The 26145-nt window shown below is 45.9% G+C and overlaps 1 non-coding gene across 1 annotated transcript; it reads right to left on the bottom strand.

The window, feature by feature from the left end:
- Positions 1-18621: 18621 nt before the first annotated feature.
- Positions 18622-18694, bottom strand: TRNAK-UUU (transfer RNA lysine (anticodon UUU)). The gene has a single exon. It is a non-coding gene; the product is annotated as a tRNA-Lys (tRNA).
- Positions 18695-26145: the final 7451 nt, after the last annotated feature.

A 26145-nucleotide genomic window follows, 5' to 3' on the forward strand; every position in this document is an offset into this window, starting at 1 on the left:
CATGAAGGAAAGAAGCGAACAGTCGGCGAGGCCAAGGAAAGTGTTGAGGTTGGTACTTTATGTCTTTTTTTTAATGTTTACTTGGATAATCACAGATATTAGTAATGTAATCTGTTTAGGGGAAAGATAATTAAACAGAAAGTAGAAGAAAAAACATGTGCCGATGGTGGGAATCGAAACCACGACTTCCGAATATCGCGTCTGGCGCTCTTCCAACTGAGCTACATCGGCCGCTGTCCCCCCGTGCTACTTGCTTGGGTATTTATTGGGGATGGTTGGGGATGGTACTTAATGTCTTTTTTTTTTAATGTTTACTTGGATAATCACAGATATTAGTAATGTAATCTGTTTAGGGAAAGATAATTAAACAGAAACGCTTTCCTTGGCCTCGCCGACTGTTGGCTTCTTTCCTTCATGTATTATAACGAGCACCCTCATTCCCCTTAATTGATCTGCTTGTAGCTTACGGGGGTCTCGGTTCTGGCAGTCTTGAATCCATAGGTAGCGTAAGAGGGTTCTAGCACAGCTTTCGCCCTCGCTCTTGATCACGTTCTACGTGACACTGGCGGTAACAAAGGACGTTCCACGTCCGCCGCTATGGCTGAGGGTGGCGCTGGTGAACACTCTCAAGGTTCGTATACAGACAACATAAATACCCAAGCAAGTAGCAGGGGGGCAGCGGCCGATATAGCCCAGTTGGAACAGCACCGGACGCGATATTCGGAGGTCGTGGGTTAGGTTCCCATCATCGGCACGTTGTTTTTTCTTCTACATTCTGTTTAATTATCTTTCCCCTAAACAGATTACATTACTAATATCTGTGATTATCCAAGTAAACATTAAAAAAAAGAGACATAAAGTACCATCCCCAACGCTTTCCTTGGCCTCGCCGACTGTTGGCTTCTTTCCGTCATGATCCCATGGGGATTATATGTAACCATTTTTTATATGCTCCCCCCCCCTACGAAATGCCCAGCTGGGCCCTTAGGGTATTTAAATAAGTAAGTGCATAAAACTAAAAATTATAAACGCTTCATATTAAACACCTGGAAACTGCGGCTGATATATGGCGAACGCGGAGTGGAGGAATGCGGATCTACTGAGACTGCTCGCAAACGATCTTTAACTACTGAGGCCGCAGCGCGGATGGCCATTTATCCTGATTATTCCAAGTGAGAACGTTTTACCCCCATGCCCTAAAAAGTTTCCACGTGAACAAAATTACCGACAACAAAACACCTGAGATATGTCGGCTGTCGTCATTGGACTCGAAAGATAAATATAACAACCAGAACATATAGACCCTAAAAATGCGATAGTGATCTCTAAACGGTGTCGTACGATAGCATTACACTAACGAACGCTGTCAGTCTTATGTCAACTGCACCATAATTGAGCTGTCAGATGTCTTTTGCAAGAACTGTGTGATAAAATAGGAGGAAACGGAAGAAAAAGTCACTGACAAGCCCCACATGTACTCTCTGACGCAGCATCAATGCGAACAAGTGACTGAACGTCGCTGAAGAATTTGAATTGATCTAGTGGAATGAACTTGAACCTCTCTGCATAGCTAAAAACAGCTAGAGGAGCTCCTCTAGCTGTTGTGGCGGCTTAGCTTGAGTGGACTTCTAGAAGTCCACTCAAGCTAAGCCGCCACAACTATGGCTGCTAATCTTCATGCAACTGAAGAAGCATCTCTACCGCAGTGTGTTTCAGCCATGTAGGGGTACATAAAAAATCCACCGAATGAGTTGGGCATGTCTCTTGCATGCTACGCTATAACATCAGCAGTGTTGATGAGACTCTCTCAAAAGAAAGCGACAAACGTTTTGGTGGCGTAACATGTCGACCAAGAAATTAGGCAGTGGTTTAGTTAGACTTGCCACAAATATAGATGACAATTTACCGCCTGCAGTGCTTATGCAAAGTTTTGATTCGCTTAGCTTTTCTTTGACTTGTCGTTTCATGTTTAGATTCATGGCTCACTTATGATCAAATGTGTCTAATTAAGGTCTTTATTGCAGCTTTGAAAGCAGATGTGAAGCCGATAAAAACGGAAACACCCGGAGCGCAGAGTGAAAGAGTGGCTGCTTTGCACGTGAAGTAGCCGGCTGGCGAGGTGGAGTAGCCGCCTAACGCAGTGGTAAGAGAATGGGATCTATTTGCATCGGCCAGATTTGGACGCCAACAGGCCACATGTATTTTTAAACCTGTGCTGCAATTTTTAATGCTAAAGCGGCTCTCTTGGAGAGTGTCCAGTAAGGGACTGAGGCAACAAAGCCCCTAACACATTCGTCGGTGTACGATCTTGCGTTTCGCGCTTGCCCGACTATGTAGTTCATCAACGTCCGTCTCTCGCCTCCAGGCTTGTCTGCAGTTGAGCCTGGGAGGAGTCACTTAATGAAACGTAACACTGCGCAACCAGAACGGAGGATTTTATTTCGTTCTTATCTGTTCGCACAAATATCCTTGCATATTCGCCCATGCGGTAAACAAAGTTCGGACCGGCGAAAGTCTCGTGTGTACTCCAAAGGAACCTTTCACATGCAGCGCGTCGCAACGAGTTTGGTCGCTGTGCGGCGGACGGATCCCGTATGTCGAGCCGCAGACGACTTGCAATCAGCTTCCGTCTGGTTAGAATTCAATCGCAGCTACCCTGCGACATAACAATAAGAAATAATCATGGCGTGGCGTCACTTGCGTTTACATGCCTTCAGAAACGACACAAAGTGCGATGCACACACGTGGCTTTCATACAGCGATGAAGTCCTCGCCTCGTGCTCTGGAGGAAATACGTACCTGTTTTAACGGCTACCAATCGATCAAGTGGCGAAGGGGCCACAATTGCGGAATGGGAAATATGAATGGGAACACCGATGCAACAATCTGATTCGGTCTTCGCATTCCGCCACATTGGGTGCACCTGGTACTGTACGTTCTCGAGAAGCTCTTTTTTTTTTCGTTATTTTTTTTTTTTTTTGCTCGAGGACAACCTACTTCTCGAGCAGTAGCGCTCGGCGATGCGCTGTCTCGAAAGGAAGGAGTGCTAAAGCACGTCAATGTCATATAAACTGTTATATGGGATAATTACCGAACCGAAGATTCCTGGAGGGCTATGAAACAAGGCGAATGCTGAAAAAATTCACTTGAGGCGTTAAACTAACCCTTGGCGGGGTCGAATACTTCCACTACCTCGTTAACGTAGTGCCTTGTAATTAAACTTACATTGCCTTATCAGACTTCTTATTGTTTAAAACAATAGTCGTAATGTAAGTGTGAACCACGTTTCTAACCTTCACAAGCCACGAAAAACTCGCAAACATTCACACGCGTGACGAAAAAGTATCATGTTCTGGCATTTCCATCACTTCAGAGGGACTTCCATTGCTGACGCAGTAATGTTGACGGCGTGATACAGGCTCGTCCTGGATTTCCGACGCTCCCTTCAATCTGACCATTTTCGCACCTCAATAATAATGCCACTCAATAATAACGCACCTCAATAACGACAATAGCGCCACTCTTGCATGAAGGTGACCTGGTTCTGGGTGACTAAGTACAGCAATTTGATACATATGGGCGGCGCACACGCTCAGCCACTTGTATATTTCCCTCGTTGTTTTTTTTTGTTTTTTTTTTTTGTTTTGTTTTGTTTTGTTTGTGTGTGTGGGTGGGGGGAGGAGGTTATTCTGCAAATAATGTTTTAAGATACTGTAGGACAGGTGTTCGACTTCAGAATCTTCAGCCCGTCACGTTCAGGGAAGACAACGATGATAACTGCAGAACATTCTCTCCGACGTTCGTTCGTCTCCTGCAAAATCTATGACTGACCGCCGGATGTTCTTATTGTTCGCGGCATAGCGCCCTGCGCAAGGCCTTTTACTACATGTGGTGGAGGTTATAATGATTCCTTAACTCTGGATCTCCGCAGTCGAGCATTGACTACCCCTTTCAGGATGCCTGCGAGAGCCGCCTAAACTGTTCCACCCCCTCCATCGGCTGTCATCTGTTCCGGCGCTGCGCGGCAGCGTGACCCGGCTATCTTCAGCAGCACAGATGACACGGATGTGAAAGACTGGTTGGCGTCATATCAACGCGTAAGTGCGTGCAAGTGGGACAACATCGTGAACCTCACAAACGTTATATTTTGTCAGCAACGTTGCCAATCTGTGGTTTTGAAATCACAAGGCTGACATATCTAGTTAGACGGCTCTCAAAACCAGCCTGTTCGAAGCTTTCCGCCGTTCCGCTGTCCGTAAGCGTGGCGCCGAGCAACGCTTGCGAAGTCAGGTACAGCAAACCGGCGAAAACTTCACCAGCGACATAGAAAATGTCGCCTACAGCTACATAGAGAATGTACACAGAGAGAAGTGCATAAACCCTACCATGAACGAAGAATAATATTAAGAACATTATGAAAGGCATTGACGATGATGCATTGCAAATGCTCGTCGCCTAAAACCCACAGACTCTGTACGATGTAATCAGCTTCTGCGAAAGCTTCGATGGCCTGTACAAACAGCGGCTTTGCACACGACGTGCTGGCCTTGAGGAGGCCGGCCTGTCCAGCTTGGTTCACGCCGGGGATGGTGCTCTGGACCACCAGTCGTTTCTTGAGCACGTTCAGCAGTGTTTTCCTGAGGAAGTCGCACGCCAGATTTCCTTGGCTACGTCCCCCCCCCCCCCCGGCGCCTGGGCCGCCGCTTGTCATACAGAAGCAGGTCGATGAGGTTCTGTCACCTCCTCCTCTGTAACCCCTCGTCGCGGCTCCTCACACGTACGGTGATGTTCCGGTGCGGTCGCGGCCCTCACCTGTCGCCCCTTTCTACAGCCTCTCTCCTATACAAACCACAGCAACACCAGCAACCTGCTATCCTCGCTTATCGTCTGATTCTCCGCCGTCGATCACAGCTGCAGCCTCTCAACCCTTGACGCACGCAAGACAACCGACCTATTTGCTACGCCTGTGGAGTCGTCGGCCACGTGGCTTGCTTGTACAGCCATTGTGACCAACGTCCCTACGACTATACACGTAAGCCGACGTATAATATCTTGACGTCCCAGCGCCCGCGTCACCTGTGCCTCGTTCGCCGTTTTCTCGTTACGGTCTCTGCTCCCCCCGCTCGCCTTCTTCTGGCCGTAGTTCACGTTCTTTGATGCTCCGCAGACAACCAGCCGACCACAAGGAAAACCAATGGCCACTGTTCTGGAGGCAAGAACTGCGTCGTCAGTGATAACTCAGGACCTCTTTCCGTGTCCGCCAACTTTATTGCCGTCTTCATTGAGGAAGTTGCTGTCGAAGCACTTGTCGACACTGGCGCAGCAGTTTCCGTTCTTAGTTACGCCCTCTGTCGCAGGCTCAGCAAGGTGATGACGCCCCGCATCCTACCGTTTCTCTTCGCGCCACCAGCGCTAAGACATTCAACAATTAGCCTCCTGCACCACCCGCTTTCTCATCGAAGACTTTCGAATACACAGTGGCATTCCTCGTCCTCGACCACTCATCTCACGACGTCATCCTTATTTGGGACTGCTTCTCTAGTCATCACACCGTAATAGACTGCGCCCGCACTCAACTTGAGTTATCACCCTTCTGGGACACTCCCTTCGACGTATCAGGTGCTGCTGCCGTTATCGTGGTCGTCTCAGAGGACACCGACGTTCCCCCGTTCTCCTCAGTGCTTGCGCCTCTTTCTTATGCTGCTCTTATTGATGCCATTCTAGTTTATGCACCCTCGTCACGACACGCTAAGTAGAAATCCGTTTTGCTGCCCCATGCCGCACGGACAATTTTTTGTAACTCGAGTGCTATTTATGTTTGCAAGCCGTGCCCCTGGACTACTTTACTCCGTGGCCACTCGCTTGTTAATGTTGTCTTGCTCATCCGGCAGCCACCTACCAATTCGTCGATAACACCCCCGGTCTTCCCACAGCGCCATAACGCCTCCCTCTAGTTTTTCACAAGTCCATCGACGCTGCCCTGACGCCCATGCAACGAGCCCAACTTGATGCCATCCTACAAAGTTCCTTAACTTCGTTCGACTCCCAGCAACCTTTGTTGGACGCACAACTACCGTTACCCACGATATTGATACCGACACACATGCCTCTTTGCGCCACCGTCCGCACCGCATCTCAGCCGCTGAGCGCCGCATCATTGACGAACAGGTGAGCAAAATGCTCCAGCGCAACGTGATCCAGCTGTCGCACAGTCCGCGGGCGTCTACGGTGGTCCTGGTCAAGAAAAAAGACGGTTGCATTCGATTCTGCGCAGACTACCGCCGAATGAACAAGATCACACGCAAGGATGTTTACCCTCTCCCTCGTATCGACGGCACCCTTGCTGCTTATAAGGAGCTGAGTTTATTTCTTCATTAGACCTGGGTTCCGGTTACAGGCAGATGCCGATGGCAGAGGTCGATGGCCCAAAAGCCGCTTTCGTCACACCCGATGAGCTCTATGAATTTAATGTCATGCAATTCAGCCTGTGCAATTCGCCCACCATATTCTAGTGCATGATGGACAACCTACGGAACGCATGTCTGTTACCGGGGCGGCGTACTTTTCTCAGGAATTTTCATCTCCCCTCCAGCCCTTGAGATTAACTATTCTGCGATGCCTGACCAATATGATTTTTGAACTGCCACTTCGGAGCTCGGCAGCTCACCATTTTAGGACATGTCTCAAAGGATGGCATTCTTCCGGATCTGACAAACTTACGCGCTGTGCCAGAAGTTCTCAAGCCCACTACTATGAATGAACTCCGCAGCTTCGTCAGCCTCTAGTCCTACTTCCGCCCCTTCGTTCGCAATTTCGACACACAGTGATGAAGCCTTCGCGACGCTCCGCTGCCTTATTACCACTCCGCCAATCCTGTGTCATTTTCACCCATCTCCTCCCACAGAAGTCCACATTGATGCCGGCAGCGTCGGCAGTACTCGCTGAGCGGAAGTATGGCTTTGACGAGTACATTGTCGCTTACACCAGCCGAACCGTAAGAAAGGCTGAAGGTAACTATTCCGTCACCACGAAAGAGCGTTTGGTCATTCTGTAGGCAGTCACCAAATTTCGCCTCTATTTGTATGGGCTCTTTTTTATGTGGCTACCAATCATCACACCATCTGCTAGGAGTCTTCTTTGAAAGATCCTTTCGGTAGTCTGACCCCTTGGGTTTTCGACTCCAAGACTAGGCAATTAGCGTCGCATATCATTCTGGCCGTAAACATGCCGATGCTGATGCCCTCTCACGTTCTCCTCTGCCACCTGAAGCCACTCCTTATATATCCGTCTTTTGAGCCAACCGATATGATTTCCGAGCAACACAGAGATGCATGGATCGCTTCACTCCTCACAACCAGCTCCCCGTGCTCTCCGTCGAAGTCCCGCCATTTTGTCATCAGAGGCATCCTCCTTTCCCATAGGAATATTCTTCCGGATGGTCGCAAGTGAATCCTTATTATTCCGACTCATCTGCATTCTGTAATTTGCCCCCCCCCCCCTCCTGCCACGTTGATCCCGAGAGTTCCCACGCCGGCTTATAGAAAACATTTACCCGCCTGCAACAGCGGTACTACTGGCGTGAAATGTACCGTTATGTTCGTCGGGTCACCCAGACCTGCCCCAAATGTCAGCGCCGCAAAAACGCCGCTCTTATGCACCCGCAGACCTATCCAGCCAAGCCCTCTTAGCGTGTTGGAATTTACTGTGCAGCCCTTTATTAGGACATAAACCGGTAATCCCTGGATCATCGTTGCAATCGATCTTCTTACACGTTACGCCGAAACGTCGCAACTGCCACTTGCTATAGCCCACGGCACTGCCTCCTCCATTATCCGTCGCGTCATTCTTCGCCATGGGGCTCCCAAAGTGTTACTGATTGACAGAGGTCCCGCTTTCCTATCTGAAGTATTAGAAGCTCCTCCGCGAATGCAGCATTGTTCACCGCACCATCTCTGCGTACCCTACGCAGACAAATGGCATGGTTGAGCGTTTCAACCGCACCGTCGGCGACATTCTGGCAATGTTTATTGCTTCCGACCACTGCAACTGGGACTGCGTTCTCCCATTCGTCACATTTGCTTATAACTCCGTCACTCAAACAACCACCAGAATCTCTCCTTACTCCCTCCTGTACGGCCGCGAGTCCTTTTGTACAATGCACACCATTCATCCATGCCGACAGAATTCTTCCCAATCCACGAGTGTTTCCCAAGCAACAGCTTATGCTGAAGAATGCCGCCAGCTTGCTCGGTCCTTATTTCTCACGCCCAGCAGCAGAAACCCACCCGTGATTCATCTGCACTTCTTCCTGCCAGACTCCTCCAGACTCTTCCTGCCAGTCCAGACTCTTGGTCTGGCTATGGGCATCTTCCTCCGGTTCCGGCCTTTCCTCAAAGCTTCTCAGCAAGTACCAGTGCCCCTGCCGCATTCACAAGCAAAGATCCCCGGCCAAATACCTCATCGAACCCCTCACGCCGTCCACTGAGCCCCGCCGCCGCAATCGTAAAATAGTACTCAGTAACTGCCTGAAACCATTCGACGATCCCGCAATCCTCACATCGCCATAAGCCGCCAGAATGGCGCCTTTTCTCCCTGAGAAAGTTGTAAGAGTGGAGTTTGGCTTCGGAATTTTTCAGCGCGTCACGTTCAAAGAAGACAACAGCTGCCGAACGCTCGCTCGGACGCTCGTGCGTGTGCTGGAAAAGCTACGACTGATCGCCGGATATTCTGCTCATTGTTTGCGGCGTAGCTCCCTGAGCAAAGCCTTTTATTACAATACAATCCTGTACTTACATATTTGTATTGAGGTTCAATTAATGACCCATAACCCTGTTACTCCTTTTTTACTGCAACAGTATTTCATCCTCAAAATCTTTCTCCTAACCACTACAATGTGAGCTATTATCAATTGTATGTTAACTACTTTGGAAGCTGATGCTGATGACATATGCTCATCGCGCAAGGGTAGCATTTGCCAAGGAGCCACAAAAATAGTTTTATAGCAGAATCTGGAGGAAAAGGACACCAGATAAGCCGAGTACCAACACAGGCGAGTGAGGAAAAAAGAGCGGCAAGCATGCCGACGCTTTACGCCCTATTCTTCGTTATTCTGCAGATTTCGACTGTTCTGGGCCCGTGCTCACCCGTCAGCGTATTTGATGATGCCGCACCCGCCCTCACTTCACCAGTCCTCCCTTCACCAGTCCACATTGGGCCTGAACATGGTTGCGTCTTGGAACTTGGACTCCCTTATTCTCGGCTGGCCGACGCCATCATCTACGTTGTCGTCTTCCCGAGATACAAATTATGTGCTCTGGAACGATTTCTCCAATGGCTAAGGAAGAGCGGCAGGCATGGTGGACACTGTACGCCCCATTCTGCTTCTTTGTTCTACCGCATCACTCCGTCTATGCTCAGCGCACTTTCAACGTTGCACGCTGCCCATGCGTTGCACATAAATTATTTTCTATGCTGCCTGTGACTGTATCCATGTTTTGAAACTGCTATCGCTCTCAGGGGATATTGAAATAAACACAGGGTCGAATGACACAGCTTAAATCCTTGCTACTATTTCCACACTGTCCGCAAAGTCGTGCTATTACCAATGCTATGCCAGCTTAAAGCCAATCAACAGCAATTAGCACAAAACGTTACAGGCTTAGCCACTAGACTATCTACTGTTGAGTTCCTGTTTGATTGGATGAGTTCACACGAAAAGGTACGTGACCTGAGTAGTGCTGTACCAGTGGCTGTATTTAATACTCGGTTAGATGATCTCGAAGTCCGATCGCGGCGGGAAGTATCCCAGTCAGGAAGATCGTTTCAGTTATTCTTCATAAAATGTTACACTTTTCTATACCTGATGAAAAAATACGTCAGGATCACAGGTTAGGCTTGTACATGGCAGACAAATGCAGGCCCGTAATTGTGAACTTCACTCAATGTGAAGGAAAACATTCCTTTTTTCAGTGATCGAAATTAATTTCTCGGGCTCGTCGGTAAGTGAATTTTTTATCTTGCCAGACACGAATCCAGGCTGACACTGCCTGCGTTTGCCAAGGATCGAGCAGTCTACATATGAGCCAGAAATACTGCACGTATAGTTCCGTCACGGACCGTTTCTGCCAGCAGCTTTCCAAGCTGCGCCAATTCCACTGGCAGTACGCTTGTAGCAGTATCCTCATTCATAGCAACTCAAAGGCCCGAAAATGCAATCCATTTCCGTGCTGTATTCCAATGGGCGTAGTGTTTGTAATAAATGTAATGATTAACCTGCAGTCATTGATAAGTGCACGACAGACATCGTCATCCTGACCGAGTCCATACTACTCACATGGAAGTACTCCAAGCGAATGCCATTAAAGGTTACACTGTCATGATTGCAACTCGCGTTCAATTTATGGCGTATTCACAGGTGTGCGTAATACCATTCTGTCTAGCGCTGTGAATATTGGTTCGCCTTTGGAACTATAATATGCGCACGTGTATTTAGCGATTGCAAAAGATTTATATTCTGTGCATGCTATCGACCGCCACATTCGCCAGTTACATTTTCTGTTGAACTTTATGATGTTCGAAGAGTTTGTCACGAGCTTACAGTATCCCTCACTATCGTTTTTGGTGACTTTAATTTTGAGCAACATGATTGGTGCACTGATGCTTCCCACGCATGTGATTGTTCATTTGATAGCTCGGCTTTCATCAATCTATGTCTAGATTACAACCCTAGGCAATCCATACTTCTGCCTGGCTGCCACGCGAAACTTTCAGTTGATCTCTTGGATCTCCTTCTGACCACCACTCACGATCTAATCCCGTCATTAACATTCCTGCATCGGGTGAACGACCACTCTGTTGTTTATGTAGGCATTCAAGCTTTTGTGTCACCTAAGAAATGTCCGAAGTTCGTTCGCGATTATACAAACTATGATTTCGTTGCCGTAAACAATGAGCAGGAAAATTTAATTGCCGACTATATCCGAAATATTAAAGTTCGATTCATGGGAAATAAACAACAGCCTTTATTTAAGGAAGCTTTTGCGGAAATAATTACTGACCACATTTCTCAAAAACGTAACAGCCTTAATTACAATCTTCCGTGCTTTAACACACGCCTAAAAGGTCTTCTTAGGCGTGCGAAAAAGATTATTTCGTCGTGCCAAATCAGCACAGCCATATCAGAACGATGGGACGCCTTCTTTGAAGCTAATTGATCATACAAGAATGTTCACATGGAATGCACAGATGAATTTTTCATTGAACTTACCATCTCTTCTTAGGGGCGATCGAAGAAAAAATAAGCCTGGAATAGGGTTTGATGTACTAAACATAAAGCTGCAGTCCTTTACGATGAGTACAGCATTCCTATATATGATTATGTCTTCTGTAATATTCTTAACAATATATTTGCTTCGCGTTTTTCAATTGACCCATGTACCAATCACTGTGTTCTTCGAAGCCGTGCATTTGTTTCCATGCATCCGGAGCATATTTATTTCAGTAGCACTGTCGCTGAGTCAGAGACAGAAGCTTGCGTCTAGCTCTGGCATTGCTGGTGTGAATATCAAATTTAACAACAAAATAGCTGTGGTTTAATTTGTGGTTAAACCTGGAGTTAAGCGAGAGCAATATACATCTCTATATTTAGGTTCAGCTTGAAAGTAAAGACGTGGCTGTTGCACGTAGTAGTTTACTATATGGTTCCAGCTTTATATATGCCATAGGGGAATCCCTTCACGTATGAGCACCCCTTCCCTGTCGTCGTTCGTTAATCATTCCAATTCGGGTGTAGAAGACTTCTAGTGGTTTGACATCGTCTGTACGTCGAATTCTCTTTTCAATGCTCTTTTCATGTACTTGGTGCACCGCGTCCGATGTACCACTGTACTGGATTTTGATTTGTGTATGTTCATTTTTTTTACAAGCCCCCCCCCCCCCTTCACCCAATGCTTTTCGAAGCCTGTCAGGCGCAACCAAATAAATAAATAAACAAACTCTGGGGCACGTCGCCGTCAAAACGTTCGAATGAACCTTCTGTCCTAGCAACTCACGGTTGGCATTTGCTTTACCAACTACCGAATTATCCGTCTTTTTCTTCTTCTCCTCCTTTTTTTTCTTCATTCTTTTCTCTTCTTCTTCGCTCTTCGGACAGGCATGGCGAAATGTTGAGACCAATGTAGCTCGCGCTCAAAAAGTATGGTTGTATATTCGGCATCGATTTTATGTCAAATACATGCGCATTCTTTGCTGTCTCGCAATGTACTTAATGACTGCATGCAGGAAAGGTGACCACGATGTACAAATCTGGAAGTATAATCATTCACCTTTTAATTGTAGGCCTATTTGATTAACCAGTTTTCCATGACAGCTTTTTGAACATGCTATCTATTCGCAGCTTGTATCCTTTTTTGAATGAAACTGATTCATCCCGTGAGGCCAACATGGTTTCCGATTTTTTCTTTATGTGGAATGCACCTTGAAACTTTACAAATTATTTGTTCCATGACATTGTAAAGGGAAAGGCAGTGGGCAACATCTTTTTGCAAATCATCAAACATTTTATACAGCTTCTCATCATATACTCGTTATGGTACTTGGTGCCCTCAACTTTGACCAAAAGGTTTAAACTGGATTAAGTCGTTTTTGCCTAATCGTTCAGTATCTTCCATTTGTATCCACGCCTCCTCTACCGTCCCCGTATGAGATCCGCTCTTCGGCAAGGTTAACTCTTTGGGTCCGAATTTACTCCTGTTATAAATTAATGGCCTACCACACAAGTAACCTCTCGTATAAAATTATTTGCTGGTGATTTTGTGCTTCAACGCGTTATTTCCGGCCATAGTGATAGCGCAGCTGCTCTACAAGGTGACCTTAATTCAATTGCTTTAAGCTGTACAGATTAGCTCGTGGTCCATGGCGTTACTAATATAAACATATTCCAGTTCCCCGCCATCTATCGGCAGATCCCACCTTCTACTTCATCGGCAGTTCTTCGCTAACACTTATACCAACATAAAAATACCTTGGCGTTTACAAAAAAAAAATATCTTTGATTGAAGATGCATATTGACTTTGTGTGCAATAACGTTAACCACACGCTTGGATTTCTTCGCCGTCGTTTCTCGTCTGCTCCGGTGCCAATAAAACTGGCAGCTCTAATAATGCTCAGTCTGGGACCCTCCTCACGTAATTCTATAACAAGCCAATAGAGAGATTTAGCGTACCGTGATCCGCGATCCGCCCACGTGACACTGTATCGCTCGTGGGCGGGGAGGGCGGGGCGCACGAGCTGATTGGTTCCGACGCGGCAGGTCTATGTGCTGACATCCAGTATGTGGCGCCATCTAATGACATCAAAGTGATCTGGGCATACGCAGGGCATACGCATACGCAGCAGGCCCTGTTCGCCGAAACTGCGGCGTCGGCGTCAGTTCATCGGCGCTGGCGTTGGCATTGTGAGAGAAAAATCACGAGCATATGGCAGGCAGTGGCTGGCAGCAGACAGGGCCGAGCACTAACTGGATTGCAGCTAGGTTGACTGATATTACGTATGGCAGAAGCTGCCAACTCGGGCCTCTCTTTTCACATGGGAGTGTGATATCAAAATCCACTAGCCAGGACTATAGCGTCCACGTTACCAACACGCCATGCAGAAACGTTCATAAAGTTTGGTTAGACCGGGCCCAAGAAAAACATACTTACGTAAAGAGCGGACACTCCAGTCTTTTCGCGGCCGAGCAAGCAAGGGTCTGACCACCCGCGAGGCGGCGTAGCGATGTTCGCTTCCACTCCACCTCAAAGGTAGACAGCTTATACGTACACCGGCTAGCATCAAAACGTATGCTTTCCTTGCTCTTTCCATATAAACGTTGATGCTGCACTGGTCATGTGCCGCCGGCTACGCCCAGCTCTCCGTGCTTTCCAATGCATCACCTCGTTTGGCTAATAACTTGTTTCCTTTTGTCTGTAGAAATAATTTTGTTGTGTTTTGAGCTGCGAACGCTTTTAGCAAGCCGTTGGTTGCGCAACGTGAACGTATTTTGCACGTGTAACATAGAATAGGAGCCGTAACGCACCTTTAGTGTGCAGTTACTGTACGTTTTTGGGGTCATGTTTTTTTTTTTTGAAGAAGAAGAAGAAGAAGAAGAAGAAGAACACTTGCATTCCTTCGATTGCGTGATTTTCTAAGACAGCTTTACGAAAGAGAATTTTTTCAGTGGCTCAGGTGTATCTTAAAAACAAACTTTTATTCGGCAGTACAGGAACTGTGTGTTGCGCATTTCATATCGTTTTGTGAATGGTGTTTACTTCGCTGTATTTGCACAATGCATGGGCTTTTGCCGCTTCGTAAGCACCATTTTTACATGCAGAATTCCTTGTCATGGCTAAATCAATTTCGTTGGGGTCTAAAAAGCGCTGCTGCCTGTTCGTAGACTGTATTTTGACATCTACTGCTATTAGTCGCTAACAGTGGACTCCCTGTAATACCTTTAACGTACGGGCAGAGGACAATTTTGTCGGCGATCATGAGTATAAGCATATTTTTGTGATACTATTATGTATTCATTGTGGTGTGTTTAAATTGCTGAACCGCCTACTGATCAAGGTGAAATTTATAAAAATTCCGCGCGGGGCTGTGCCTGCATGTTTTCCTCCTTACTTGTGTCTACCAGTTCACAACTCCTTTTCTGTTCTCACGGGGGATGTTTTAAAGGAAAGATACACAGCCGGTATGCGAAATTTCTTCATCGTGACTCTGTTCCGCGTGCTTCACCATACCTTGAATCATGTTGCTCTTTGTAATACGCCGCATATTTATAAAGTGTGTGATCGAGTATTGCTTCTTTGCCATTCAATATGCAAACAAGAAAATAAACTTTTTTGTATGGAACCACTGCCTCCTTGCGTGTCCCTGAGAATAGCGGCCCAATAACTGCAACAAAGTACAATAAGAACAGCTCTGATCGCATTATTCTAATCTACATGAACTAAGCCACATTTATGTTCTGCGAGAACCTTGATGGTATTTCCAGTAAAGAGGGTGCAATCGGCGACTTTAACACGTCCGTATGCATGGCATCGTTAATGCACTTGCGCGCAACTTTAGACCACGTAGGTGAATATTTTAACAGCTAAAGGCAAGTCAGAGTTCAAAGCATTTCTATCGAAACCGAAACTAAAACAAAGCAAATGACGTGCCAAAAATCTCGGAGGACAAAAATAGCGGTGTGACCAGCCGCTCGGGGCGCTGGCGTTTCCCGGCCGCAGGGCCCCATTGAAGTGTCCGCTTTTTACGTAAGTATTTTTCTCTATGGCGGGCCTTTAAATGTGGGCTGGCAGCCTACACTGTCACATCATTGCCTTAAAGGCAGAGCTTAAGCATTCCCCATAAATCCACTCATTACGTCGCCTGAGGGCACTTTCCCGCATCTGCAACTATATATCCGGCGCCATTATGTAGAGGTCATCCTACAATGCAATTGCGGCAATGTTTCTATCGGCGCTGCCTATCATATACGAACTAAGAGATAGTGCCGCCCTGTTCCGTACCGAGCTTTTCTTGCGCTCCGTTATCTGCGCCGTTTCTCATCTGCATCACTGTTCTCTCACCTTGGGGTCGCAAATAACGGCGGAGTGCGTGAATAAACGTTTGATCTCCTCTTTTGTTTTTCTTCTTTTTTTTTTTTGTTGTCAAGCTGCTTGGTAGGGTATTTTTTCGCAAACTGCGGGGCCAGCGGTTTACGTTTCCTAAGAATGGGCGTAAACACCGTGGCTTTGATATAATCCATATTTTGCCTAATAGGGGGTAGACGACGACTCCGTCATGGGTGATATGACTCGGACGATACAACAGCGGTAAATAAATCACCTACACAACATAATCAAAATTTTGTTCCAAACCTGTCTGAAGATGCGCAGCACAGCAGAAAGGAGATTTGTATCAAGGCACTGCGCAAATATCGGTGAACATGGTTATTTGCAGCACCTTGCAAGTGTACTAAGGTGCGGGTAGCAAAATTTGAAAATTTATAAATGTACGACTAGAATCCAGTACGTCCTTAACACGTTATGATCAATACTAGCCTTTCCCCAGCTCCGCTCGTGATTGTCTTCTCCCTTGGTCCCTTTCCATAAAGTGAAATATCTAGGTGTTCTAATAACCGCTCATCTGTCCTTTCCAAATCGTATTGATATGTCCTCCAAAAAAGCTGTGAAAATTCTCAACATACTCATACGGACCCTTGGAAAAGCTCCTCATATTTTTAAATATAGTGCTTACAAGTCCCTGGTAAAACCTCAAGTGGAATATGCGTCCGCAGTCTGGGATCCGCATCAGCGGTATCTGATAGATAAATTAAAAGCTGTACAAAACCACGAAGCCGGATTTATATCAAGGCAGTATTCCAGACATGCCATCATAACACAGATAAAGAAACACATAGAACTGAAACCGCCACAAGTAAGGCGCCAGAAGCAAAGGCTCAAACTTCTGCACTCAATATATACCGACACAACGGGGTTTGATGAGAAAAAGTACCTCAAAACACCCCACTACATTTCTAACAGGACAGACCACAGTTTTAAAATGCGCGAAATGGCGTGCAAAACTAACTCAAAAAGTACTCATTTTTCCACGCACTATTTCTGTATGGATGAAGTTACCAGTTCATGTTGTGACTGAGTGTACATCGAGAGGTATTTTTACGGCTAATTAATGATTTGTGATTTTACTGTTCCTCCAAACCATTATTCGTTGACTGAATGCACTGTTGGTCCTCTTGTATCTTTTTATCTTAATTCATTACTCCTTTGTCTACCCCCCCCCCCCTCCTTTTTTTTTATTCTTTTTCTCATGTGATTTTTTTTGTTTATCTGCTCGTCACTTTAATGTTGTTCCCACTCTACTGCAACAATGCTTCGGCGCTGCAGGGTGTACTGAAAAAAAAATAAAAAATCTCGTGGCAGTATACTGGCCATTCTCGACAACGTCCACATGCATCTGACATACTCATGGCTCAGACATATTTGTGTGATATTCTCTTTGGACAGCTATGAACCCGGGAATTATTTAGGGAAGACTTACTACGCGGAAAATTTACGGAAATATATTTGCGTTGTCCTTTTCACACTGATTTTCCTCGCTGTTTGTGTCAAAATGGTGTCGGAGAGAATCAAGCCCAACAACGTATATTACCCGCGCAGAGTCCAGAACGTAGTGGCAGTTCCTGCCGAGCTAACACAGAATGTTGCCTCAACATTGCCAGTAAGTAACAGCATTTTTGCATCATTGAGCACCAGAAATTAATGTTACTGTAGCATTGCCTGACGTACGTTGCCCTGACGTTACAGAACTACGTCGCAGCAAAGTGTATGGCCGCACATTGCACCAACGTTGGGTAAAAAAATCTCCTCTCCATTCTTTCTTACATCTGGACAACTTCCTGAGTAGCGATTTATAACAGAGTGTTGACAAGGCAAATGAATTAATGCACTGGCAATGTGCTACCTAGTCTACTTTAAAACCTGCCAATTTCTATGAACCAAATGCATGCATTAAGTGGCGGATGCCGAGGCGCAGCATATCAATAGGCCTCTGAAAAGCTTCTTATTGAGAATTAGCATATGCTTTTAGCGAAAGCATTTACTTAATATTCGCACTAATACGGCAGAGTTCTCGACCTTTAATAAAAATTGATACCAACATGACCATGCACTCGTTTTTTTTTTTTTTTTGCATAGTAAGCTTAAAAATGATTGAAATATATTCTTTCAACTTCCGTGTGTCACAGGCTCTAACAACCAGGGCCCTACGCAGGGGATATATAAGCTCGTTGATGTGCATGCCCAGCAGGCTGATGCTATTTATTTCACAGTGTATTTTGTCAGATTAAATGCTTCCTGCAATATGCTGCTTGCAAAACACCTCCTTCTTACAATCGCTATTGCCTTAGGCAGTCACTATATTTGCTTCACTTTGGCAGAAAGGGTACAAAATGTTTTGCACCTAGGGCGAGCGTGGGTTTCGTCCGACTGTTGGCGCAAAGGAAGTAGGATTGCTATTTGTACATTTCTTCTCAGTGCAACGACAGGATAATAGCCCTAATGTTAGTGTGTGACCTTGCCGGATGATTAAAAAGCGGACGTTGGGAACAAGTCCTTAACGCTGCGAAGTGAGATTTAAAATTATTAAGGCAATGTTTTGGGAACATTATGTGATGCTTAGGGCCCAGGTATTGCATACTTATACCTAATCTCGGTACCAACAAAGATAGGAAAAATGGGGGTTGTAATTTGCTTGGCACCTGGCCTGCCCCTCTTTAGCAAATTGACTAATGATATTGTTCGTAGTTGCAGATCCAATCACACAACTAGTTTGTTTTGTTTTTTTTATCATTACCAAAATAATCAATAACTCTTATCATTTATTAGTTTCACGTGTATATTTCTATATACAACTGTATGCATTCCATTCACTAGAGCTTACTTCATAGAGAATCCCGCTTCATTTTAAAATGCACGTTCTGTTCAGTGCAACGGAAATTAAATTTTCGAGGCAGGTACCGTCTTTCCCGGAGTATGTGTGGCACTAATTAGTGTCGCCAACGCAAAACAAAAAGTGAACGCCCGAACAGGGACTCGAACCCTGGACCGTTAGGTTAAAAGCCTAACGCTCTACCGACTGAGCTACCCGGGCTTTTTTTTTTTTTTCTTTATGGCATGGAAAAACTTCCGTAAAAAGGAACAACTCCACTTACTTAAACATGTCCATGTCTAAAGTTACCGGGCTGCTTAATACGAGCCGTCATATCCTCAGCTCGACAATGCACAATCATCAGAACATCAAAAGTCTGGGAGACATACACATGCGTCTAGATACGGCATCCAGTTTGGAGGTTCTTCACGTGCAGCATATACACTTCTCACCAAAGCACACTGCTCCCGAAACACGGATTTCGACGATCTTGGTGGCTCTGCATGCCTGTCGATCATGCGGCTTTTCCAAAGGCTGAACAGTCCCATCAACACAAATAGATCGTAAGGCACGACAGAGTTTTTGTCAGGAGGCAAAAATCTAATTGTATAAGCCGTAATTTCAATGTCCTTTTTAAGAGTTCTTTGTAGTATGTCCCAAAAGAACATAGCATCACGGCACAGAATAAAGCAATGATCAATTGTCTCAGGCACGTTACAGAGACGACAATTTACCGACCAGGGCACAAACATCTCCTTATTGTGAAGAAATGTCTTGACAGGCAACGTCGCTGTATGTAATTTGAAAAAGAACGTTTTTGCAGCTGCCTGAATGCACATTTGCCTAACACGCTTTAGAACAGTGGTGTCCAAAAACCCCAGATAAGGCTGCCGATACAACGGTGTAGGGAACAAAGACTCAGTGAGAGCCTGGGTCATCTGCTTTCTCGAGAGGCTATACAGGTAATCTACAGAGAAACGCACAGTGAGAAAATTGAAAGTGTCAGCAACCTCCTTAAGGAATCCCCATAAACGCCCCTCACGAGCCTGCCCAGTTGGTGCGAATAAGTAAGGCAAATGTGGACTAAGGCGCCTAATGAGCACAGTTACAAGAAACGGATGGTTTGCCGATTTTAAAAAGAAAAAACGGGAGACAAGTTGATGCACAAACAAGTGAACAAGGCCCACTCCACCAGACTCTAAGGGAAGAAACAAGTTGTCGCGCCGCATGGGCTCCCATTGAGAGCGCCACACAAATGTTGCAAATATTCTGTGTATAACTTGTACTTTGCTCCTCGCACAATGCAGGACTTGAAGGACATACGCAAGCTTTGCAAACAAAAATATGTTACAGACCTGTGCCCTAGCAAACACTGAGAGTTCCCTACCCATCCAAGCCTGCGTTTGTCGCCGCATAGGTACGATTTGTGAATCACAGTAGGCTGCGCTGTTACGAACTTGGTGCAGCGGAACCCCTAGGTACTGAAGAGGACTACAGTCCCAGCATATGCCTCCAAACTGGCTTGGTCTAGTGCCCCAGTGTCCCAACCAAAAACCTTTGGATTTATCTAAATTTAGGGCCGCGCCTGATACATCGCAGAACTGTTCAGTCAAGTGTAAAGCCTCAAGTACACTCTTTTTGTCAGAACAAAAGAGGGCGATATCGTCCGCGTAAGCTAAAATCTTAACTTCACATTGAGCCAGAGAGAAACCACGGATGGCTGCACTGTTAATTATACTGAGACAGAGGGGTTCCAGATATAAGCCAGACAACAGTGGAGACAGTGGACATCCTTGACGAACAGATGATTCCAGTGGTATTGGTTTCGTTAGCTCCTGATTAACAATTAGTCTTGTATACGAGTTCATATAGCACAGCCTTATGCCTTTGAGCAAAACGTCACCAATGTTTGCATTCTCCAAGACCGCGAACAAGAAATTGTGCCGAACTTTATCAAACGTCTTCGCCAGGTCAATTTGAATCAGAGCTACTTGGCCTGTCTCATCTGATACTGTCTCGATTACTGAACGTGCAATATGGATGTGTGTTTGAATACTGCGCCCTGTGATACCACACACCTGATGCGAACCTATCAAGTCCATGATAACCAGCTGCAAACGAGAACAAAGGACCTTGGAAAAAATTTTGTAATCAACATTACAGAGGGAAATTGGACGATATCCTTCAACAGTTTTCAACCGATTAGTATCTTTGCTTTTGGGAATTAATATTGTGTGGCCTGAATAGAAAGTGGGAGGCAGGAAACCCACATCATAAGATGCTTGGAATACATCCATCAAAACAGGCGTTAGGAAAGGCGAAAATGTTTTATAAAATTCGCTAGTAATACCACCTGGGCCAGGAGATTTCTGGTTCTGAAGGTCTGAAATGGCTGATTTAATTTCTTCCAAAGTGATGGGTCCCTCTACTACAGCACACTTCTCATCGTCTAGTCGAGGAAAGTTCTCAAGTAAGGAATTATAATCGAAACCCTGATTTGGATCTTTACAACTGCCGAACAGCTTTTGATAATAATCATAGAAAGCAGCAAGAATACTAGGAGCATCACTATATGTGCAATCACCATACTGAATTTCCAATATTTCCTTCGTGTAAGCATTCTCTCTTTCATCACTGAGGGCCCGACGTGAAGTTTGCTCGTCAAGAACCCTTCGAGTCCTAGATCTTATTAGGGCCCCCTTGTATCTTTCCGTCGCAAATTGTTGAAGCTCTCCCTTTACGTTATTAATTTCTTCAACATAGGCACCCGGGCTAACCCTCTCTAGCTCATGTAGCTCAGTTAGAGTGCGCCCAAGCTCACAAAGGTGGTGTCTCTTTAGGAACACGATTCTTGCAGAGGCTTCAATTGCTAAGTTTTTGGTTTCCTGTTTAAACAAGTCCCATTTTTGAAAAACTGACAGATCATGGCGGGACCATATGTCTTTCAAACAAGTAGGTACAGCACGCTTAAAGATTTCATCTGAGAGCAGACAGTTATTCATTTTCCACAGTTCCCACCGAGGGTGAAGTATCTGCCGACTGTACCTCCCTACCTGAAGAGACACCATACAATGGTCACTGAAGAAGATGGGCCGCACCCAGTAACCAAACAAATTTGCTAACATGTCTGCAGAAACATAAATTCTGTCAAGGCGAGCATTAGAGGAGAACTGAAAATGAGTGAAATGAATACTGTCGCCTTTTTCCTGCCCCACATCCACAAGGTTATATTCACGAGCCAAATCGTTAAGTAATGCAGCACTAGGGTCATATCTCTTACATAATACTGATCGGTCCTCATCCCTACAAACACAATTAAAATCTCCCAACAACATAATTTTGCGATCTGTGCACAATTGATTTACTAATGAAAGAAAAAAATGCCTTCTGTCTCGCTGTTTTACAGGGGCGTAAACACAAATAATTCGCCACTGCACACCTGAGATTGTGAGGTCACAGCATATAAGTCGTCCCTCGCCATCTATGTAATAAGACATGGCTGTCATCTCTAGTGTTTTGGCCAGGAATAGCATACACCCTCCGGACAAGCCTCTAGCGTGGCTAACAATAATGTTATATTCCGGCAAAAACGGCTCAAGAGCAGCTTCCGTCTCTTCATCGGAGGACAACTTTGTTTCCTGAATTGCTGCTACAGACACACTCCATTTCTTTAACAGATGTCTTAACTGCTGCTGTCTCCGACGATTACGCATACCCCTGACATTAAGGGTAGCGACTTGATATGCTGCGACTCTAGCCATTTTTGGTACTAGTCCTTTTAAACATCATCCCCTGGAATGGGGTGGCCCGCCTGCAAATTGGCGACCTTTCGGGCAGACATCGCCCTCCTCTTTAAAGTCACCCTTCCTGTGGCCTCTACACAGTGTGCCTTCTGGCCAGCACCATCGATACACACCTCATCATATGCGGGACGCTTCAAAGGCACTGTGTTGTCCATGTCCTCCTCTGAGACACTCAAGGCTTCGGCCCACGAACCTGATTGGAGCACATCGCTCGCTGCCACACTGACAGCCGACAGAGAACCGGACGCACCAGAGATCGGCGCCACAGACGGCTCACTGTCACCCTCCAACGACGAAGGAGAATCAATGATGAAGGAGGATAGGCGAGCATCCACTGGCAGTATCTTCCCCATTGATTCCACAGGAGGCATATCCAGACGTCCTTCAATGACAGGTGGTTCTTGGGCAGCAAGCGCAGCACTCTGAGTGGCACTCACAGGAGGGCCCGGGTCCGGCGGTTTTGGCTCTGGAGACGCTGGTTCTTGATGGCCAGTCACTGCAGATTCTTCTGAGTTGGTGTGAAGTGCAGAAGGCTTCTGGTCCCCATCAATTTGAGGTTCACGACCTAACTCACCAGTTACATCAACAACCTCTGACACATCCATGATATGTTCGGACGCCACGTCATCTTCTCGTGACCACTGGCCTTGACGCAGTCTATCGGCATAACTTAATACACAGTTCTCCACAGTATGGCCAAAGCGCCGGCACTGGGTACATCGAGGCGTTCGGCACTGACGCCGTACATGACCTACCCGGCTGCATCGAAGACACAGTGGAGGTCTCCCTGAGATAAGCACTAATGCCTGCGCCCCATAAACATTAAGAGTGTGAGGAATTGTACTTGCTGACACTCCGTCCTTGAGCGTGAGGGAAATTTCACGGTTCGCCGTTTCCATGTGCTCCATCCCTGGGCACCGCCACTTTTCACGCTCCACAGATTGAATCGTTCCATAAGGCTCGAAAGCTTCCACAATCCTCTGGTGCTCCATATAGCGTGGAAGCCAAAGGAGCTTAACCTTGACATTCTTTGTATCCGGGTCGAACACCATGCACCGAAGTCCTTTCACAGGGAACTCTGCTTTGTTAATTAGCTTCTGCTTTGAAGAACTACTCTCGCAGGTAACCATCCACACGTGGCTCATTTGGTATTGACCAATGCACAAAATTTCCCGGAGGTCCAAAATCTGTGCAAGCGCGTCTCGAAAGTCAGGTGCTCGGTACGGGCGACCCTTAAGGTCGGCATGCAGGAAAACGGTATTAAGGACAACATTACCGGTTGGCAGGCGTGGAAGGACAACTTTGTACGTTTCGGTAGTGTCCTGAGGAGTCGAAAGACCTCGGCCAACGGCCGATGCGCTGTTTCCAGCAAGCAACATTTTCAGGCTCAGCCGCCCAGAACGCCCTTCTTCTTCCCCCACTATACCCTGAGCTACCCGGGCAGTTAGTTCAGGCTAAAAGAAAATTATAAACGGGCGTTCCCTCTAAAGCTTACCGCAACACATCTGTAACACCGTAATGAGCATAACGTTTAAGCTTTTTTGCAAAGGCGTCGCTTTTCGGATAAATCTGGGAGCTGTAATGTATTGTTTAATAATTAAGGATAACTGTTCTCTTTGTTTAAATGGAGCTCATTATCTGCTGAAATAAAAAGAAGTTTACTGTCTTCTACAGCTCATGCTGATAATCACGTTTCAACTTTTTAATCACAACACTCACAGCTCCCCTGAGTAAATCATATGCTGCATTCAATTCACACGTGAGATCCCCAAAGTACGCCAGTGACGCTTGTCTTCGCTGACGATGCTTTGCTCTTAAATTCGTAATGCTATGAACATAAATGCATATATCACCTACACCGGCAATAGTTAATTTATAGCACTGCGGCGCGAGTGCAGTGTTCATATTGAGGAGAAAACTCACTCAATCAACCCGAAACGTTACCAGAGAATCCTTGAACTAGGGTGCCTCCAATGTCAGCGGCAGCGCGCAGATTGAGGCACCTTAAAGGGCTTCGATGGCCGGCGCTGCTTTCATAATGAAGGCACCGCTCCTTCCGACAACATGTTGGATCCCACACTCCCTGGTGAGCGCTGTGTGGTGGCAGACTTTTTTGAAAAGCTATAACTACTGCTACCTCGGGAAATTGCGCTTGATTTGTGTTGTACCAAGGCTGGGCGGTAGTACAGATTGTTGAAATGATCCAGAATGAGTTACATTGAAGTATATCATGTCTTGTAGTTCAACAGCAGAGAAATGCTCACAATTGTGGGCAATACCTTCGGTCAAAAAAAAAAAAAAAAAAAAAAAACAGGAACTTCCTTGATGATTCGCAAGCCTCAGCACAGACAATTGCGGACACTTTTCCGGTGATCAAAAGTAATTGTTTCCACCAAGAGCAAATCCGCACCTTTTCACTGCTATTCAAGAAGGGGGGAAAGTGGGGAAAAGGGTGTCTTGTCAACGATGTTGCAACCGCAGCGTGCTGCACCGGTCATGTGCCGTCGGGTACGCCCAGCTCACCGTGCTTTTCAATATGTCACCTCGTTTGGCTGGTAACCTGTTTCCTTTTGTCCGCGGAAATAATTTTGTTGTGTTTTGAGCTGCGAACGCTTTTAGCAAGTCGTTGGTTGCGCAACGTGAACGTATGTTGCACGTGTAACATAGAATAGTAGCCTGACGCACATTTAGTGTGCAGTTACTGTATGTTTTTGGGTCGTGCTTTTTTGAAGAGCACTTGCATTCCTTCGATTGCGTGATTTTCAAAGACAGCTTTACAAAAGAGAATTTTTCAGTGGCTCAGGTGTATCTTAAACACAAACTTTTATTCGGCAGTACAAGAACTGTGTGTTGCGCATTTCATATCGTTTTGTGAATGGTGTTTACTTCGTTGTATTTGCACAATGTATGGGTTTTCGCCGCTTCGTAAGCACCATTTTTACATGAAGAATTCCTTGGCATGGCTAAATCATTTTCGTTAGGCTCTAAAAAGCGCTGCTGCCTGTTCGTGGCCTGTATTTTGACGACGTCTACTGCAATTAGTCGCTAACAGTGGACTCTCTGTAATACCTTTACCGTACCGGCAGAGGACAATTTTGTCGGCGATCATGAGCATAAGCATATTTTCGTGATACTGTTATGTATTCAGTGTGGTGTGTTTATATTGCTGAACCGCCAACTGATCAAGGTTGATTTATAAAAATTCCTCGCGGGGCTGTGCCTGCATGTTTTCCTCCTTACTTGTGTCTACCAGTTCACAACTCCTTTTCTGTTCTCCCGGGTGATGTTTTAAAGGAAAGATACACAGCCGGTATGCGAAATTTTTTTGTCGTGACTCTGTTCCGCGTGCTTCACCATACCTTCAATCTTGTGGCTCTTTGTAATACGCTGTATTTTTATAAAGTGTGTGATCGAGTATTGTTTCTTTGCTGTTCAATATGCAAATAAGAAAATAAACTTTTTTGTATGGAACCCCTGCCTCCTTGCTTGCCACTGAGAATAGCGGCCCAATAACTGCGAAAAATTACAATAAGAACAGCTCCGATCGCATTATTCTAATCTGCATGAACTAAGTCAGCCACACTTATGTTCTGCGAGAACCTTGCCGGTATTTCCAGTAAAGAGGGTGCAATCGGCGACTTTAACACGTCCGTATGCATGGCATCGTTAAAGCACTTGCGCGCAACTCTAGACCATGTAGGTGAATATTTTAACAGCTAAAGGCAAGTCAGAATTCAAATCATTTCTATCGAAACCGAAACTAAAACAGAGCAAATGATGTGCCGAAAATCCCGGAGGACAAAAATAGCGGTCTGACCAGCCGCTCGGGGCGCTGGCTGCAATGCAGTAGCTTGGCCGCAGGGCCCCATG

The sequence above is a fragment of the Amblyomma maculatum genome, unplaced genomic scaffold, assembly GCF_055883805.1.
Source record: "Amblyomma maculatum isolate TAMU_Amacu unplaced genomic scaffold, ASM5588380v1 scaffold_18, whole genome shotgun sequence".
NCBI lineage: Eukaryota > Metazoa > Arthropoda > Arachnida > Ixodida > Ixodidae > Amblyomma > Amblyomma maculatum.